The sequence below is a fragment of the Trachypithecus francoisi genome, unplaced genomic scaffold (assembly GCF_009764315.1).
Source record: "Trachypithecus francoisi isolate TF-2019V2 unplaced genomic scaffold, Tfra_2.0 Lachesis_group12, whole genome shotgun sequence".
Taxonomy (NCBI): Eukaryota; Metazoa; Chordata; class Mammalia; order Primates; family Cercopithecidae; genus Trachypithecus; species Trachypithecus francoisi.
The window spans coordinates 24,534,410-24,541,684 of NW_022681457.1; positions in this window are offsets into that span (position 1 = coordinate 24,534,410).

The window sequence follows — 7,275 nt, forward strand, 5'->3', positions numbered from 1 at the left end:
CAGGACATAGATCAAGTGAGCCCAGTAGTATGCTTTTAACACTTGCTAAAAGGTAAGCTTGCTGTTAGTTTTGATGCATATGAAACTGTCTGTCTCCACTTCAATCTTAATACAACTCCTCAGAAAGCTCACCATTAGTTAATGATTGCAATGGTCACATTATTAGTCCTTGTTCCTAAACTTAGGTGTCCTGTTTTTTCCTCACACCCCAATGCCAGTTCATGTCATTGTCATCTGAGTACTTTTTACAAAGATGTCTCACACCACCTCAAACTCAAGCTATCCCAAATCAAACCAACTTCCCCATCTCAATTTCCACCACCCAGACTTTTCTTCACCTTTTCCTTCATCATGAGTCTACTCAGGTACCTAGTCTTGTCAGCTTTTCCAATAAAGTTTTGCTCATACACTCTCTTCATACTTCTGCCCGTTCCAGACCTTCATCACCTCCCACTTTTCACTATGCAAGGCACTGTCCTTATTTAAATGTGCCCCATCCGCTCCCAGTAGACTGCAAGTTCCCCAGGCACATTCATTTTGGATTTCCGGTGCCTAACACAGATGCAAGCCCATCAAGACTCAGTAAATGTCTGCTGACTGCATGAAGAAATGAATACATAGATCACTACCTGTGTTAGTCTGTTCTCACACTGCTGATAAAAACATGCCCGAGACTGGGTAATTTATGGGGGAAAAAAAAGAAGAAGTTTAATAAACTCACAGTTCTACGTGACTGGGGAGGCCTCACAATCATGGCGGAAGGTGAAAGGCACGTCTTATATGGCAGCAGGCAAGAGACAGGAAAAGAGCCAAATGAAATGGGTTTCTCCTTATAAAACCATCAGATCTCATGAGACTTATTCCCTACCATGAGAACAGTATGGGGGAAACTGCCCCCATGATTCAATTATCTCCCACAGGGTCTCTCTCACAACATGTGGGAGTTATGGAAGCTACAATTCAAGATGAGATTTGAGTGGGGACACAGTCAAACTGTATCTCTACTGGAGCCTCTCTTCCACGGTCCCTTCCTCCCTCCTTCAAATTGTCTTGTGATCCCTGCATAATATACTCTTATTCTTAACTCTTGAATTCCTTTAAAATCTTGAAGAGTAGTCATCATTATTCTTATTTTATAGATTGAGGAAACTGGAAGCTCAGACAGGCTAAACAACTCACTCAAGTTCCCAGAGCAAGAAAGCGGCAGAGTCCGGATGGTATTCCATGCTTTTTCATTTGGTATGTGCTGCCTCCTTTGGGGCAGTGGTAGAAAATTATGTTGGGTAGAAAAACCCAAATTATACAGGACTTTGAAATCCAGGTGGAGCAATTTGAACTTGACCCAGACAGGACTAGTCTTCAGTAACAGAGGGGCGATAGTACATACTTCTTACGGTTGTTTGGAAAATCGAGGGAAAACGCATATAATACAGAGCAGTCAAAATAAAGCCACAATTGTAGATTCTCAAAGATGGTAAAGTTGTTACTTTTAATGTTTTGTTTGTGCACGTCTTTACTCCCAGGTAGATTAAAAGCTGCTTGAGGGTATGGGCCACAGGTGATATTTTTCTTTTCTTTTTCTTTTTCTTTTTTTGAGATGGAGTCTCGCTCTGTTGCCCAGGCTGGAGTGCAGTGGCACAACCTCTGCTCACTGCTACTTTCATCTCCCAGGTTCAAGTGATTCTCCTGCCTCAGCCTCCTGAGTAGCTGGGATTACAGGGGCCCACCATCACACCCTGCTAATTTTTTGTATTTTTAGTAGAGATGGGGTTTCTCCATGTTGGGCAGGCTGGTCTCAAACTCCTGACCTCAAGTGATCCATCCGCCTCGGCCTCCCAAAGTGCTGAGATTACAGGCATGAGCCACCACGCCTGGCCCTTTCCTTTCCTTTTTAGAGATTTGTGTTATTTATAGAGGCTAAGAGTGTGACCCTTGGGTCTGGCAGGCACAGCTTGGGTGTCCTGTCTACCAGCTCTGAAAATGTAGGCACAAGTCTCTCCACCTCGCTGTGCCTCAATTTCCTCACTGGTAATTTGGGTTTAAGAATAGTGACTACTTAATAGATTACTGTCAGGATTGAATGAAATAGTATATATGGTGTGCCTGCCACTTTACTTTACAAAATTACTTTCGTGCCTGCCACAAAGTAATTTTGGATAAACAGTAATTACTATTACTTTTGAATTAATAGTAATAGTGATAATAGTAATAGTTATATAGTAGTTATACTAATTTATACTGTAATACTATAGTAGTTTTGCTAATATAATAGTTACTACTTTTATAATTGTTATATTTACTTTTATGATATTTTTGGCTCAAAGGGAAATTTCTTTTAGAAGTCAGGGTTAGAAATAGCTTCGTTGCTCTTGATGGACTGCTACTTCTCATAGCTATACAAACTAGGTTTCTCTGGCTGCCAGGAAGCTCAAAATTAAACTTGAAATTTAATCATAGCAGCTGTTACATCCTAGTATTCAGAAAATATATCTAATTTCTCCTTTTTTGAGTTGTATTTCCTACTTCCATCTCTGCTTCCCTATTTCACTAGTATTGTAAGCTGCTTTTCAAAGCACTTCTCTTCCAGTCATTGCTTTTCGCCCTCTTCTTAGTCATGGTCCCCTTGACTGAATCCTCTCTCTGAGAAATCTACGTGTATGTCCTAACTCCCTCCACTACAATTTTGCATCTAATTTTAGGACACTTCTGGGCTTCCTGATGTCCTCTCCAAATAAGAGCCCCTGATTTAGGTGGTGACTGGATAAAATAACAGAGAGAGGAGACAGGGGGAGTCGGGGCGGGAGTGGAGGGATTAGGAAGAAATACCACAAAACCTTAGCGTTGGAAGAAGCCTGTGAGTCATGCATGTGACTTCCCTCGGGGCTGGAATTCCCACTCTAAAACACCTGCTGCTAAGGGAATAATAGCTCTGCTTCCCCCCTTGCACCTGGAGGAGGCTCCTGCTCCCAAAACAGCCCACTGCAGAACTGGCAGCACTCCCTGGCAGAATCCTTCTCCTTCCTCTGCTGAATCGGCCACCTTGTCCCTTACAGAATCATGCACACATCTGCAGGCACCTCTTCAGCTACTGGAAGTCTGTTTTCATGGTTGCTAGAGCCTTCTCTTCTCTAGAGCAAACAGCTGCAATGCTTCAGTCCTTTCTTACCTGGTAAGGTTTCACGGTTCCTGCCTGATTTGGTTCGGTCTGTACCTTCTGTGGGGATCCGCTTTTCAAAGCTGTCCTTCTGGCATGGGAGTGGAGCTCAGGAGCCATATTTACACCATGTCCCTCTACCCCCACCTCCCACTCATAGCTGATGGAATCCAGGAGAGCCCTGAACTTAGATAAGAGGCCAATCATACATTCTCCCCTGGACATTTGGAATTGGATTCAGGGCCACTACTTAGTTTCTGCTTGTCTTTTGCCTGCAAAGATGTAACCCTGCTGGCTCCTCTATGCATTCAGGGGTGTGACCCCTCTATCTGCGTAGTGGAGAAAGCCAAGAATAAAATAGGTGCAGAGGCAGAGAAGAGAGTGCAGGTGGCGTTGGAGAGTAGGAAAGAGAAAACAGAGTAATTGCTGGTTCTGGATAGCTCTCCAATTCCTGGTTCCACTCTTCTTTCAATCTTGGCTGCCCTTTTGGGTTCCATGAAATATCCCTGTGACCTTGTAATAAATGCCCCTTTTTGGTTTAAACCAGTTGAAGTGAGTTTCTGTTAAGTGCAAAGTCAGTCTCCTCCTCTCCTGTCCTTTCTCCCCCTCCCCAACCCTCCCTTCCTCTCTTCTCATTTCTCCTCCCCATAATTCTTGTGTTCTCATGACCTTCATTTATTTCTATGCCTTTCCACCATCCACATTTGCCTTGCTGCAGATCAAATCTCTCCAGCTATTTAATCCTGAAACTCTGCTTCTCTTTTGAATAGGGAAGCCTGGTCTCTCATTCCAACCTCACACTCTACAAGGCAAAAAAGTTCTTTTCCTTTAAACCTCCTTCGCTGGCCACTGAGATCAATCAGTCCTGACCTTTGTCCTTGTCTCTGGCTTCTGATTCTCCTCCGGGAGTTTCAAGATTTCTACATTTTGTAATCCTCTCTCCAACCATGGCCTCAAGATCTGCCTGTTTCCTCTTAATCTCAGCAGCTATGTTGTTGCCTTTGTTCGTGATTACTGGAATGTTGTCCTCCCTGGTCTGTTGGCTAGCAGCTGCCTCCACCTACTATCACTTCATAATGCTTCCAAAAAGTGATACTTCTAAACAAGATGTTGCCTTATCTGCATAAACCTGATGAAGACGGTTGTATCCCATTACCCAACTATTGCCACTTTAAGCTTCTCAGGAGGTGTTCGTGCTCTGGTCCACCTATGATTAGAAAGAGTGGAATAAGCACTGTCCTGGTCAACCACCTTCCATGCCTCCCTATTTTCCTCAGGATAAAGTTCAAGCTTCTTAGTCTGACAAAGTTTTTCCACATCCTGATCTCTACCAACATTTTTTAGGGATCCTCTTCTCAAACCAGACTATCTATCCATTGTCTCCACATTTCACTTTGGGCTTTCTGACCTCTGGGCTCTGCATTCACAGATTCTTGAGGCACATGTTTGTTGTGGTACCAGGCACTGGGGATGAAACCGTGAAAAAGACAGTCTGCTGTCAAACATGCTTTCACCCCATGCCAGTCTGGAATGTTTTCTATATCTAGGCCATTCCTTTGTACTAAATTCTACCCACCCTTCAAATTCCCACTAACATTCATCCCTTCCACAATCACCTCTGCCTGAAATGATCTCTCTTAAACTCCTGTTTGCCTTTTCATTTGTACCCTAAAGTTACTTAGCACTTAATATCTGGATTTGAATCTGCACACTACGTCTCCTGGAAATGTAGTGTCTACTTCTGCTTCAGCTGCCCATGGGCCCTTGCACAGAGCAGGAGCCAAATAAATGCATGGGATTTATTGCTGCAGCTTAGAGTCAAATTTCCTTAAAACAACCACAAGTGAACGTGAATATGCATTTGCCTCTCGGTTGACTTGCCTGAGATTTGGTATGTCCATTGGTTCAACATTTGTATGCTTAAAATCAACCACATCCTCTGTGCTTCAGCATGGAAGAACCTTGAAAACATACTAGATGAAATAAGCCAGTCACAAAGGATAAATATTATGTGATACCACTTATACGAAGTACCTAGAGTAGTCAAATTTATAGGGACAGAAAGTAGAATGGTGGTCACCAGAGGTTGGGGGAAGGGAGAATGGGGAGTTCATGTTTAATGGGCATAGAGTTTCAGTTGAGGAAAAGGAACGCGTTCTGGAGGTGGATGGTGGTGATGGTTGTAGAACAGTGTGAATGTACTTAATGTCACTGAACTGTAACGCTTAAATGGCAAATTTTATGTTATGTATATTTTGCCACAATAAAAAAAAATCAACCCAGTTCTAGGCTTTGTAAAAGTGTGGTCCATATCTCCCACCTCTCTGGACTCCTCCCATCACCTCCCATTTCTAGTCATTTGGTAGCACAGAATAAATACTTAGGGAAGTGAAGTGCATGGCATTATTTCCTTGGAACTGAGAAGGCAAATTAGACGGGGAATCCTTGAAAATGCTTTATACACTTCTCACGTTTCACCTTGTCATTGTCTCTTCAGGATGTGAGTGGAAAAAGTGTCAAACCTCAAAGCCAGCGAGAGAAGGTGTTTTCTGAGCTCAGATGAAGAAATCTGCAAAATTAGGAAATAATGTTTGTGCCATTTCTGGAAGCTCTGGACAGGCTCGGTTCACCTCCAAGTGATTTACCTGTGGCTCTCGATGATTATTTACTTGGCTATTCAGTTCAAGACAATCACAGGAATGTACGGCCCATAAATTAGAATAGCTATGAAACACAGGCTGCCTTTATGTTGAAACATAACTTTTGCAGTTTTTTTTTTTTTTACAAAGGGAAAATACATTTAATATACAGGCTCAGAGTGATCACCCTGTTCTTACTGCCTCTTTTTTAATATCAGAGTTCAGATCGGATCTCCTGCCTGTCCTAGGTCTTTGCCCTTGTGGCTGATGAAGCACCCAGGAACAGGTATTTCCCCCAAACGGAGCCCTGCTGGGGAGCTCTGAGGCCCCTTTGTTTTGCTTCTTCTACCACCCCACATCCGCTGTCCCATCCTCCAAGATTTGGCTGCTTTATTGTTTTGGGGGGATTTTCATGGCAGGTGAACATGGAAGTGGGGTCAACTATGTGAGTAGGGAGAAGGCCATGGACTTGAAGCTGGGCCCACTGGCTCTGAGTCCAGGCTCCACTGCACACCGGTACTGACCCCAGGCAGGAGGCATCATTGCACACATCTATCAGATGGGGCTAAGTACACCCCTCTCCTTGAGTTCTCATGAATAGAAATAAGGAATAGCTGCACAGGGCCTGGCATTGGATAAACAGTTGTAAAGATATCAAGATGATCATTTTTAAATAGTCTGCACTTTTTGGGGAATGGAGGAGCCTAAAGTTGAACATGGACAATAAATCAGATGAAGGGGAAGGTTGAGTGGGACATCACCATCTAATAAGGAAAAATGTGTACAAATGTAATATATGAAAAAAGAACTTTTAAACATCTAGTAAGAGTGGAGGAAAAGCAGAACCTGAGAGTCTGTGCAAGTCAGGAGCACAGACAACTAAGGTAGACACCAGTGGCCTGCAGGTAAGATTGAGAGGGGCGCCCAAGGTCCCTCTGAGATCTGGGCTGGCACTGATGAATGAAGAAGCAACAGTTCTAAAACTTGGAAGCATGAGCTGGTGGATAGAGGCAAGTATCTGGGCTCTACTGCCTCTAGTGCTAATGGGGAGAGCACATTGGAGCACTGACTCTGGAACCACACTGCCTGGGTTTGACTCTTGCCTCTGTCCTTAGTAGCTGTGCAACTGTGACTAAGTTACTTGACCTCTCTGTGCTTTCATTCCTTGGAAAATGGAGATAATAATAGTACCACTGTTAAGGTTGTTGTGAGAATTAAGTAACATTACTATATGTAAAACTCTTAGAATACTCTCTGACACATAGTGAGCATACAAAAAAGTGATTCATTCTTCTTTCATTCAACAAATGTTTACAGTTTCTATGTTAGAAACTGGCAAAGCAGCTATGAAATGATTTACAGTCCCTGCCCTCATGGGACAGAAAGCCTAGCCCCCAACCATCCCTTCTTGGTCCTTGTCAATGGCTGAGCCAAAAGAAGGCTTCGGTGTGAATTATCGGGGCTACGAAAAGAACTACGGGT